Raw genomic sequence first — 12,141 nt, 5'->3', positions numbered from 1 at the left:
TGTTAGGATCAACTGTAATGTTCTTACCACTAGGAAATAAGAAATACAGGTAAAGGGGTATAGAAAGCTATCTGGCCCTACAGGAAAAAAGAGAAGATGGAGACAAGGGCAGAGAGGGATGATAGAAGAGAGAGTAGATTGGTCACAGGGGCAATTAGAATGCTTGGTGTTTGGGGGGGTGGAGGGGATAAAAGGGGAGAAAATTTGTAACCCAAAATTTTGTGAAAATGAATGTTAAAAGTTAAAAAAAAAAAGAAAGAAAAAAAAAGAGACAGTGGAGTTACATACCTGATAAGTGTTAGAAGAGCTGGACATAAGTTTATCTATCCTAAAGGTCTTTGGGGTGGTAGAAATAAAATAAATTTGCTCAAAGAGCCATTTTCTCCTTACTTTCATAAACTGAATAGAGAATTTATATTTTAAAAAAATGCATGCTGTACAATTTACATATATGGTTAGGCAGAATGCTTATTGCACTTATTGTAATTTATAAACAGCATATAACCTTCCATTGTTATGGAACACATAAGTATTATAAAATTAATAAGATTTTATTCTGCACATTAATTGTAGTACATAAAAACAAAATATTATTGAAATAAATAGATTTTAGGAATGAGACTTTGAAAGAGTGCTATCATTTTTGCATTAAAATGCAGTTAACATTTTTAAGCACCCCTTTGAATCATATGTTTGCTCATATATGTCAATGGATAATGGTATAAATTACACAGTACTCCAGGAAAATTATTCAAAGCCAATAAGACAAGTTATAGTTTAGCGTGTCATATTCTTCCAATTGATGACATAATTAAACAAGTAACACAATTAGAATCACTATTTTGTTAATTGTGATATAAGTGATAAAACTGAAGGACTTTTTCCCTAATTAAATGACTGAAGAACCAATTCATTCTTCATTGGTAGAGTTAAATAGACAAGAAGCATCCAATTTTCTTTGTCAAGTAACTGTGTCCCATTCTTTCTCCAATCTGACTATCACCATGAACTTCTAAAATGCATGAATCTTTCCTTATTTGGAAGACTTTAGGCACTAAAATTATAAACATTATATTAGATTCTAAATTTATTTATAATGAGTGGTTTGGAAAAAGAGCAATTTCTAAAGTTATCTAGACCCAAAATATGTATAAGGGCTAACATTTTTAATAGTTTTGGAAAGTAAACATGGAGCTTAAAATAAACTGTGAGGTTAAGGGATAGCCAATTATTAATAACTAATGATAGGAAAAAAGTTCTGATTAAAGATGTTACTAATTCCACATTTTTATGACCCATTCTGCCCTTTTAACTTTACCAGAATTCTAACCCCACATCCTTTATAGAAGGCCTACTTCTAAATGTACAAAAAAAGTCAGAAATCCAACTTAAGAAGCTATTCTCAAAAACAAATTCAACACATGCATTAACTACAAAACATTATCAAATATGCAAGGCACAGGAAGGAAGGAAGAAAGGAAAGGATAGAGAAAACAAGTACCATTAAGCTCCCAACATATGCCTAGAAATACACTAAGTGCTGTATGAATAATGAATCATTGCCTCACCTCAAAGAGCTCACATCCTACTGGAGAGATATAAGGAAGAAATGATGAAATCAAGAAAGATATCATTTGGGAGGTAGAACTCAAGATAAACGTCAAAGTCAGGGATACCAAGAGATGAAAGTGAAGCACAAATGAATTCCAGGCACAGGGGCAACCTAGATAAATGTACAGAATCCATTGTTAGAATGTACAGTTCTGGGAGACATTAATAGGCCAGTTTGGTTTGAACTGTGTGTGTGTGTGTGTGTGTGTGTACATGCACGTGTACATATACATGTGTGTACATATATTTACATATATATGAATAAGAATAATATGAAATGAAAATGCAAATCAGAACACAATTTTTTAGAGTTTTAAGTGCTAGGCTTTAAAGTTTGCTAATTATTACAGGGGCAACAGAGGGCTTTTTTTGTTACATGGTGATATCTCTGTTTTCATTAGGTAATTTTGGATTGAAGCAGGGGGAGATACTGGAGGTAGGGAGAACACTATTGAAATATTCTAGATGAAGGACTGATGAACTAAGGTAGTGCCCTTAAGAATAGAAAAAAAGGAAAGGATATAAGATATTTTGGGAAGACTGAATCACCAAGACTTGACAAATGATTAGATACAGGAGGGCACAAAGAAGGAAAAATAAAGGACATCTCTGAGGGTCATAAACCTGAGTGACTTGAAAGATTGTGATGTTGTCAAAAAAAATGTGGGAATTTTGAGAAGGGAAAATTTAGAGATGAAAAAAATGACTATTTTGTATACTCATTGAAAGTAAGATACTCGTGGTTGATAGAATGATGCAGAGCAGTTATAAAGTGAGAGTAGACCTCATAAACAATATAAGTTATGAACAGATTAATTCTGATACATTGGAAATGATCACTGAATCTATGGGAGCTGATGAGATCTCCAAGATGAAAACTACAGAGTCTGGAGAGACACCCACTATAAGTGGGAAAATTGCCATCAAAGTATTACTTAGATAAGAAGAGGACCAAGAGTGGAATGTCATGGAATCCAAGAGAAGACAGAATAGCCAGGCTATGAGGGTGGTAGATTCAATTCAATGCATTTAATAAATATATATTTAGCACTTACTGTATGTCAGGCACTGTGATAAGTTCTGAGTATACACATAATTAAAAGAAATACAACGAGCTTACAATATGATGGGGGGGGGAACAAAACAAAAAAAAGAAATTGGAAATGGGAAGGATACCAGGGGATGCCTGGAACAGAGACATCTTGTTCTGGGGAGTTCAAGTAAATCAGAGCTCTAGGTAGAAAGAAAAACTTTGGGAGGAGATCTGTGATCCACCACCCAGGCCTCCAGTCAGACAGGAGAAGAGACAAAGAGAGGTGGAAACTTGTTGAGTATTCAATACTGAGTTAAACAGTTAAACAACTAATGTTATAGGAGCATCTTCTTCCTTGGAGTTCAAATCAAGATAAAGTGTCAAAAGATAGAGAGGTAAAGTGGAATGAGTACTGGAAAAAAGTCTATTGAGACTGATCATTATTTGCTTACATCCCGTTGAGGGAATTTAGGCAGATATTGCCTCTTCAAGGACTTTGAATGCTAATTTTGGATAACAAGCTTAACTTAAGGTAAGTTGCGTTTGGTTGTATTCAGTTACCCCAACAATATTTACCTGTAGTTAGACATCATGGTGAAGTAATGTGTGCTTTATTCCAAAAGTAATTCTTTAGGGTTGATTTTTTTAAATCTATTCATATCATCTCTAAGAATGACTACCACTACTCTTCTAGTAAAAAGTACTATCTTTCACTAAGTACCTTAAGATCATGGATCCTTAAATCTTGGTGAGCAAGTATTTTCTTCCATACTTTCATATGAGGATGAACACTTTAGGTCTTCAGAGGAAGATCTAAAAGTCAAGGCTCTTGCATGCAAAACCTCCAAAATAAATATGCAATAGTCTCAGGACATGGAAGAGCTGAAAAAGGACTTTGAAAATCAAGTAAGAGAGGTGGAGGAAAAATTGAGAAGAGAAATGAGAGATGCAAGAAAATCATGAAAAACAAATCAACAGCTTCCTAAAGGAAACACAAGAAAATGCTGAAGAAATTAATACCTTAAAAAACAGACTAACTCAAATGGCAAAAGAGGTGCAAAAAGTCAAAGAGCAGAATTAGTCAAATGGAAAAGGAGGTTCAAAAGCTCACAGAAGACAATAGTTCTTTAAAAATTAGAATGGAGCAGATGGAAGCTATTGACTTTATGAGAAAGCAAGAACTCACAAAACAAAATCCAAAGAATGTAAAAATAGAAGACAATGCGAAATATCCCATTGGAAAAACAACTGACCTGGAAAGTAGATCCAGGAGAGACAATTTAAAAATTATGGGACTACCTGAAAGACATGATCAAAAAAGAGCCTAGACATCATCTTTCACGAAATCATCAAGGAAAACTGCCCTGATTTTCTGGAACCAGAGGGTAAAATGAATATTGAAAGAATTCACTGATCACTTCCTGAAAGAGATTCCAAAAGAAAAACTCCTAAGAATATTGTAGCCAAATTCCAGAGTTCCCAGGTCAAAGAGAAAATATTGCAAGCACCTAGAAAGAAACAACTCAAGTAGATTAAGGAATCAAAGAGCTTGGAATATGATATTACAGAAGTCAAAGGAACTAGGACTAAAACCAAGAATCACCTACCCAGCAAAACTGAATATAATGCTTCAGGGGAAAAATGATCATTCAAAGAAACAGAGGATTTTCAAGTATTCTTGATGAAAAGACCAGAACTGAAAAGAAAATTTGACTTTCAAACACAAGAATCAAGAGAAGCATAAAAAGGTAAACAGGAAAGAGAAATCATAAAGGACTTTCTAAAGCTGAACTGTTTACATTCCTCCATGGATAGATAATATTTGCAATTCTTGATACTTTTCTCGGCATTTGAGTAGCTAGAGGGATTATACGCACATGCACACACACACACATATAGACAGAAGGCACAGGGTGAGTTGAATAAGAAGAGATGACATCAAAATAAATAAAATTAAGGGTTGAGAGTAATTTATTGGGAGGAGTAAGGGAGAAACAGAATGGGACAAATTATCTCTCCTAAAAAAAGGCAAAAGAAAGCTTTTTTAATGGAGCAGAAAAAGGGAAGGTGAGAGGGAAAAATGAAACTTACACTCATCACATGTGGCTTAAGGAGGGAATAACATGCACACTCAATTTGGTATGAAAATCTATCTTACACAACTAGAAAGAAGGGGAGAAAGGGATAAGTGGAGAATGATGGGATAATAGAAGGGGGGGTCAAATGAGAGGGGGGGTAATTAGAAGTTAACAATTTTGGTGAAGGATACGGTCAAAAGAGAGAATAGAATAAATGGAAGGACAGGATAGGGTGGAGGGAAATATAGGTGGTCTTTCACAATGTGAGTATTACAAAAGTCTTTAGCAAAACTACACTTATGAAGCCTATGTTGAATTACATGTCTTCTTAGTGGGAATGAGTGAGGTGGGAGGAAGGGAGAGAAGTTGGAATTCAAAACTTAAGGAACGAATGTTGAGAATTGTTTTTGCATATAACTCAGAAATAACAAATGAAAGTAATGTGGTATTAAAATTCATCTTGCTCTACAAGAAAAGAGATAAGATGGGGATAAGGGAAGGGAGGGGTGTGATAGAAGGGAGGGTAGATTGGGGGAAAGGGAAATCAGAATGAATGGTGTTTTGGGGTGGGATAGAGAGAGGGGGAGAAAATTTGGAACTCAAAATTTTCTGGAAATGAAGGTTGTAAACTAAAAATAAATAAATAAATTGGGGAAAAAAGAATGAATGGGTCAAACAACAAATCACAGAAACAATCACTAACTTCACTGAAGAGAATGACAAAAATTAAACAACATACCAAAACTTTGGAATACAGTGAAAGTGGTTCTTAAGGGAAGTTTTATATCTCTAAATACTTACATGAATAAAATAGAGAAAGAGGAGCTCAATGAATTCGGCAGGCACTTCAAAAAGGCAGAAAAAGAACAAATTAAAAATCATTCACTAAGTACCAAATTAGAAACATTGGAAACCAAAGGAGAGATCAATATAATTGAAATTAAAAAAAAGAAGCTATTCAGGTAATAAATAAAACTAAGAGCTGGTTTTGTGGGAAAAAACACAAAGAAAGAAATAAACCTTTGGTTAATTTGAATTTTAAAAAAAGAAAGAAGGCTAAATTACCAGTATCACAAAATGAAACAGATGAATTCACCACCAATGGAGCGAAATTAAAACAATAATTAGAAACTATTTTGCCCAACTGTATGCCAATACATTTGACAATGTTAATGAAGTGGATAAATATTTAATGCAAATTGCCTAGATTAACATAAGAGGAAGTAAAATACTTAAATAACCCCAACTCAGAAAAAGAAATTGAACAAGTCATCAGCTACATAGGAAAAAATTTCCTGGATGAGAAGATTTACAAGTTAATTCTATCAAACATTTAAAGAACCACTAATCCCCATTCTATAACGACTTTTTGGGTAAAATTGGCAGAAAAGAAGTCCTATCAAATTCTTTTCATGATCCAAATGTACTAGTGAATCCTAAACCAGAAAGAGTCAAAACACGGAAAGACAACTATAGACCAATTTCCCTAGTGAATGTAGATGCAATAAATTTTGAATAAAACATTACCAAAATTATTACAGCAACTTATCATGAAAGTAATACACTCTGACCACAAAGGATTTATACCAGGAATGCAGCACTGATTCAATATTAGCAAAACTATCAATATAATTGATCATATCAACAACAAAACTAATAGAAACCATGTGATTATCTCAATAGATTAAAAAAAACTTTTGACAAAATACAATACTCATTCCTATTAAAAACAGTAGAGAGCATAGAGATATGTAGAACCTTCCTTAAAATGACAAGTAACATTTACCTAAAACCATCAGCAAGCATTATATATAACAGGGGTAAGCTAGAAGCATTTCCAATAAGATTAAGGGAGTAGGGGACAGAGATGTCCATTATCACCATTATTACTTAACATGATACTAGAAACATTAATTTTAGCAGAAAGAGAAGAGAAAGAAATTGAAGGAATTAGAATATGTAAAGAAGAAGCTAAGTTATCACTCTGAAGATATGATCATATACTTAGAGAATCAGATAAAAAATTACTTGAAATAATAAACAACTTTAGCAAAGTTGCAGAATATAAAATAAACCCACGTAAATCATCTGCATTTCTAAATATTACTAATAAAGTCCAATAGCAAGAGATAGAGAAATTCCATTTAAAATTACTGAAGACATTATAAAATATTTGGGAGTCTAACTTCCAAAACAAACCCAGGAACACTATGAACACAATAAAAATATTTTCCACACAGAGTTAGATCGAAATAATTGGAAAAGCATCAGTTGCTCACGGGTAGGTCAAGCTAATATAATGAAAATGACAATCCTACCAACTTAATGTACTTTTTTAATGCCAGAACAATCAAGCTAACAAAAATTATTTTATTTGGCTAGAAAAAATAATAATAAATTTCATCTGGAAGAATAAAAGATCCAGACTATCAAGCAATTAGTGAAAAGATATGCTAGGGAAGGTGACCTAGCCATACCAGATCTTAAATTGCAATAAAGCAGCCAGGGCTCCCAAGTTCTATGCTTTCAATGATAGGAAGAGTTTTCCCTCATCTTCTCATCTACAAACATCCTTACACTGAACTGACTACACAAAAATAGGTTTTCTCTTCCTCTCTACTTCACTCTGACACCCAAGCAGAGGCATATTCCTCACAATCACTAGTTCTACTTTCAAGTTCTAACAATCACCAAATCTTATCCAGTCTTTAAACATAAAGATGAATTGACATCAGCTCTAGGCTTCTTTTAAATAGTGAAAGAAAATCACAGACACCTGCATCCTCTTGCATCCTTGGCTTATAGTTGATTTTTCTTTCTATCCTCTTAACCAGGCAACATCTCAAGATCCTAACACTTGTCTGTGTTTGTTTGTTTCTTTGTTTTAAGAAGGTATTTGGGGAAGATCTACCTATGGGAAGTAGTGTTATCACAGATGGAGCTGGAATAAAGAGACTTAGGTTCAAATCTACTTGAAAAATTTAATATATTACCATGAGCAAGTCAGCTCTTAGAATCTCAGTTTCCTTTCCTGTATATGGAAATGATACCATCATACTTATCTTACAAGATTATTTTAGGGAAAATACTTTGTAAACCTTACATACTTTGTAAATATGAATTATAATTATAATTGTTCAAAATGATTCAGGACTTTCCATTTGATTTTAATTAGGAATGAGTATTGTACCACTTCCCATCAATTGTCTCTTAACCTTGCTTTATGGCCAGTCACACTTTTCTGGTAATACATGTCCTTAGTAAGTGTTCTTTCCTACTACTTCTTAGACAGTCAATTCACAAACGTTTAGGAAGCACCTACTTTGTGGAAGATGGTTTTGTAGGAAATCAGAATTTAAAAGACACAAATGAAAAATAGACAAATTGAAAATGGAGGACAGAAGCCCTTGCCTGAAGGCATTTCTTGCTGCTATGGCATCTTTGCTTCCTGTGGTGAGGGAAATAGTTTTCTGGTGGTGCTTGGCAGGGAAGAGGTGTTTGTGTCAGTACTGTAACAAGGAACTAGAGTTTTATTTTTGCCCATTAGAAATGGCAATAAGACAATGAGACATGCTGTGGAAAGAATGCTTACAGTACTGACATATGAAACAAACAGGAAAGATGATAACTTAGTTTATAACCCAAAGAAGACAAGTGATTGTCAAAGCATTTTTATAGAATCTAGTTAAGCCTCTCAGTAAATTTACAAGATGGATTAACATATAAACATAAGAAGTTTGAACAGGCATTGAAGAAAGCCATAACCAAGGTTTTGATTTCTTTCCTTGTAGACACATAATTTTCTTTTATCAGGATTTTCATAACTAGTAGCTTAATTTAGAGGGCTTTTCTTTTTCCCTTTCAACAGACAACAGGGAATATAAAGCTGAAAGACTAAAAGAGGTTTCAACAAAAATTTACCACAGAACAATCTCAGCACACTTATCAATCACTGGAAAACCTTTAAGTGCTCACTATGTAAAACACTACTTAGGCACTGGGGATAAAAACACAATGAATAAAGTAAAGCAATTAGGAATGAGCTTGTAGTTTACTGAATAAGACACATGGATAAATATGCATATTCAGAATATAAAGAGATTCCATATTATGGAGATAAATACAAAATCGTTTGGAAGTTAGTTAGTCTGGTAGAGAACACATAGGGCCTAGTCAGGAAGACTTGAGTTCAAAATTAGCTTCAGACAATTACAAGCTATGTGAAAGGAAGTCATAATCGAAGTCACTTAACCCATTTTTCCTCACTTTCTTCATCTGTAAAATGAATTGGAGAAGAAAATGGCAAACAACTCCAGTATCTTTGCCAAGAAAATTCCAAATGGAATCACAAAGATTGAAAATAACTTAAAACAACTGAACAACAATAAAATTTAGGAAAGAGGGTACTAGAATTTGGAAGATAAAAGCTCTCTAAAGAAGATGGTACTTGAGGAACTCTCCAAAAGAGAAAGGGGCTCAAAGAGATAGATATGAGCAGAGTGCATTCTAGGTATGGAGGATGGTGAATGAAAAAGAATGAGAAGGAATATTTTGTAAGGAACAGGGAAAAGCTAGTTTGGCTGGATCACATGGTACAGAATGGGGTTTTAAAGGTTGGAGAAATGTTGTACAAGGTGTTAAAAACTGAATAGAGGAGTTTGTACTTCATCCTAGACATGATAGGGAGTCACTGGACTGAATTGTGTGGAGAGGAACAATCAGATCATCACTTAAGGAAAATCACTTAAACAGCAATGTGGAAGATGCACTGGAATGTGGAGAGACTAGCAGCAGAATGACTAATGAGAAGAATGTTGAAATAATCTAAGGCAGAAATAATGATTGTTGTTTGACTGGAGAGAAAGGATGTCATATATAAGAGATGCTGTAAAATAGAAATAACATTTAATGAACTTTGGAGGCCAGAATGATGGTGGTGCCATCTACAACCTAGGAAAGATTCAAAAACAGAAATGTTTGACAGAAAGATAAGGAGTTCTGATTTGGACACATTGACTCGCACATGTGATCAGGACATCTAATTTAGGATTCCCAATAGGAAATGGTGATCAGTAACTGAAGCTCAGGAAGAAAACTAACACTGGAGCTATGCACCTCTCAGCCCTCTGCATTGAGATGATATATAAGCCTGGAAACTGATGAGTTTAACAAGAGAGCATAGAGAGAAAGGAGAAGAGAGCAAAGGACAGAACCCAGGAAACAAGACTTATTTATGCCACAAATTAGAGGGAAACCTTGAAATTATACAGTGTCTTGTCAAATGACAGGGATCACACTTATAGGATCACAAATCATAGATGGAAGAGACCTTAGAAATGATTTAGTTTAAAGCTCTTATTTGACAGATTAGGAAACTGAGCCCCACAGAGGTTGTAACTTATTGAGGATCAAGGTCACAGAGGTTATAAACAGCAGAGCTCGACTCAGAACCCATACAAGCTAACTGCAATATTTAGCAAATTATTTTTTAAGTGGATAAAAAGTACTCATAGACTGATGAGCCTTATTACTTATAAAATAGGAGACAGAAGCTATACATTATGAGAGGCCATTTCAAGTCTTTCAAAGCTTGATTCCAATTTACTGTTCTCTGAGATTATACATTCATTATTCCCCTGCATTTATTCTAGGCCCAGCCAAAGTAATTTTCTTGTTGCTTCTCACATACATGTGTCCTGTGACTGAAATGTTTTACTTCACCACTTCTGCCTCTTATAGGAATTTAAGTGTCTATCAATATTTGTTGACTGATTATTATGGAGACAAATATCAACCTCTAAGTATTTGAATAATAAAATTACAAGGGATCATCGAAAATATTTTGGCTATTTCAACCAGTATTCATTTTAAGAATCTTTAAAGAAAAGTTATTTCAAAGCTACTGTAAAAGAGCATTGGAGACTTGCAGGTGGAGGGAGATCAAAACCCCAGAAATGTCCAGTTGTATTTGAAGAATACTGATCAACAAAATATGAATTTAGTTGCCATCTGTGTATCTTTGCACTGAATTCACTGTCAAAAATATGTATTGCCATCTTAAGCTTTTAAAAGCTTTAAATTTAAACTCTTAGTTTTAATTAGAATAAGGTTTAAGTGTTTAATACTGCAAAAAGACTGTTGGAACAGCTTCTATTATCTATTGATAGGCAAAGGAAAGGTATGCATCAAAGTATGGTGATTTGCAACACATAAGGCTATCACAGGTGTCTGATGAGTAGTTCCCTTGTTCTCGGTTTGGGGCGTCATTCTTTCTCTTTTTTTAAGATTTTTTTTCAGAATTTTTCTAATAAAGACATGCTTTAATTAGGCAAATATCACTACCAATTTTTTCTTGCTTACCCATAAATGACCCTTACTACTTCTATTAGGAGACTGAATCCTAAATAGGTGTACAATGGACAAGGTCAAATTTGGAGGGCATGTGAATTGGTTTTCTGTTAGTGTTCCCTGTTCACAAGCACTGGAAAGTAGATAAAGATCCAAGCAACACACGTAACAGGATTGCAAAAGAAGAGATCTTCAAGCATGCTAAATTGTCATTGTTGTCTGGCATGGGTCCTTTTGTCTATGCAGAATAAAATTGAAGGTAAATATTCCACATCTCTTTTCTCATTGGCTATAATTTCACAGGTTTTGCTCTTAATTACATTTCCAGATAGTTCTCAAAGCAAAGAAGTCATAAACTTAGACCAGTAAGTCATCATTACTAAGATTAAAAATGTATCAAACATTAAATGCTATAAAATTCTAGCATACATGCATCACTTCTGTTGCAAAGTATATGAAGTGCTAATTTTGTTAATGAGTTACACTACAGAAATATATCATTGGAGTTAATATGAAAACATTTTGAATGATAATTTTGAGGATGGGGCAAAGATTCTGACCTGTGATTTGCTCAATGTGGAGGTAACTCCCAAAGTAGAAAATCTCTTCCCATATACAGATCGGTAATTTAGAGTTTAGAGAATTTCCCAAGGCACTGAGAGAATAAGTGACCCATCCTTATTGACAGAGCTAAGATAGGTCAGAAGTAGGGCTTGAACTCAGGTCTTCCTGACTCTAAAGCTGGCATTAAGTAGACTAAGGAATATTGCCTCTCAAGACATCCATAAACCAAGGAAACCATTGATCGTAGATAGCAAATGTGGTTTCTTATTTCTGTGAACAATGTTCTTGTGAACAAATAAGAAGCATCCTCATTTCTGCACTGAAGCAATACTGTCTACTGAGAAAGCAATTCATGATAGTGAAATTTTCTTTGTACAACTTCCCTACTCCTCCTTCCTTTCAGTTCACGTAAGCAAAATAAGTAGAACACAAATACTATGAAATTCACGTGTCCAACTTTGGTAGAAACAAAAGTTTGAGAATATTTTTGTATGGTAAATGCAACTG

The sequence above is a fragment of the Notamacropus eugenii genome, chromosome 6, assembly GCF_028372415.1.
Source record: "Notamacropus eugenii isolate mMacEug1 chromosome 6, mMacEug1.pri_v2, whole genome shotgun sequence".
Lineage (NCBI taxonomy): Eukaryota > Metazoa > Chordata > Mammalia > Diprotodontia > Macropodidae > Notamacropus > Notamacropus eugenii.
The sequence above is the reverse complement of the archived record's forward strand: the minus strand, read 5'-3'. Positions refer to the sequence as shown.